Here is a 1,933-nt window from a genome sequence, read left to right as displayed (position 1 = left end):
CAGAGGGAAAAAAAAAAAAAAAAAAAAAACCTGGGAGAATAAATACCTAGATGTCATTCTTTACCATCTGATCTGGCAGTGCTCCTATTGATTGTATCCAAGCAGATGGCAAGGGAATGGAGAAGAGATTTGAAAGGGTCAAATAAAAAAGACTCCTGCCTTTGTGGAGCTTATGGTCTCAAAGGGAAGCATATATTAAATACAAGTTAATAAAAAGTTGGAAACTGACCAAAAAGTATTTTATATTGTACCCACTTAAAAAGTATGTCGGGCCAGGGTTGTGGCTCAGCGGTAGAGCGCTTGTCCGGCACGTGCGATGCCCTGGGTTTGATCCTCAGCACCACTTAAAAATAAATAAAATAAAGGTATTGTGTCCAACTACAACTAAAAAATAAGTATGTCTTGGCAACCTATTGTGATTTTAATCGAATATCATATTATAAATTTTATTTTGAGAGATGTGTCTGGGATGTTGCAGGATGAAATAAAGTCCAGTAAGTAACTCAGTGGGTACTAGGTTGAGCTTATTCCACTAGAGGTCATCGTTTCATTTTTATGTAAAAGGGCTCAAATTGTGTGAAGAAAAAACTGTTAGAACTGATTTAAAGGAAGCTCAGCAATGTTACAGAAAACAGATCAAGTATAACATGCCTCTCTTGTCCCCTGCACCCCCAGTAATGGGGGTTGAACTCAGGAGTGCTCTACCACTGAGCTATATCCCCAGCTTTTTGATTTGTTTTTGTGTTTTTGGGGGGTACTGGGGATTTAACCCAGGGGCAATTTACCACTGAGCCACATCCCCAGCACTTTTAATTTTGAGACAGGGTCTCACTAAATTGCTGAGGCTGACTTTGAAGTTGCCAGCCTCCTGTCTCAGCTTCCCAAGCCACTGGAATTTCAGGTATAAGCTTCTGAGCCTGGCCCAACTCTTCTTGAAACAGATTCTGCTAGCTAAATTGCCCGGGCTAGCCTCTGACTTGCAATCCTCCCAGGAGCCTCACCCTGGGATTACAGGGGTAGCTGGAATTAGCCACCAAGCCTGGTGCATATATGATCTTAGTGCTGCTTTTATTTTTCTCCTCCCTGTGCTGGAGATTGAACCCAGGGCCTTATGCATGTAAGGCAAGACTTGCTGTACGGCGGAGCTATGCCCAGCCCATATTGTATTTTGTACACATCTGATACCTAAGGCTCAGGATTTTATATTTGAAATATAAGTTTATTTTTATTTTGCAGTACTGGGGCTTGAACCTGGTGGTGCTCTGCCATTGAGCTACATCCCTAGTACCCTTTTTTAGTTGTAGATGGATACAGTACCTTGACTTTATTTTTATGTGGTGCTGTGGATCGAACCCAGGGCCTCACAAATGTAAGGCAAGTGCTCTACCACTGAGCTACAACCCCAGCCCCATTTTATTTTTTGAGACAAGATTTTGTCAAGTTGCCTGGGCTACACTTGAGTTTCTGATCTGCCTGCCTCAGCCTTTCAAGTAAAGATTTATTACAAGTATGGTCTGAAAGCCCCAAGAAATATCAGAAAATTAAATTTCACAGTAGCTTTTACCTTATTAAAATTGAGTTCTGCAAGGATGGCTATTTTGAAATGTAATAAAATAGTCAGCAAACAAAATTTACATAATCTTCTATAACAGATACCAGCTAATAAAAAGCTCATTCCTGAACATCTAACCTAGATAGTATTTCTTAAGATAATGCCTATTATAAACCAATAATGTACATTTTCTAGAGACATTAAAATGTCTGATATTGTTCTGTATTATTTAATGTGAAATTCCAGTGGATCCAGACAAATTCTGCAAATGCAGGAACATGATTATGGTGTTTACTTGTATAAGCTTTTTGCTCAGTAAAGTTGTGTTTTCTTATCCCTTTGGGGTTTGTTTTTTGTTTTGCTTTTTTTTTTTTTTTTTTT

Source organism: Marmota marmota, unplaced genomic scaffold (assembly GCF_001458135.2).
Source record: "Marmota marmota marmota unplaced genomic scaffold, marMar, whole genome shotgun sequence".
Lineage (NCBI taxonomy): Eukaryota > Metazoa > Chordata > Mammalia > Rodentia > Sciuridae > Marmota > Marmota marmota.
The sequence above is the reverse complement of the archived record's forward strand: the minus strand, read 5'-3'. Positions refer to the sequence as shown.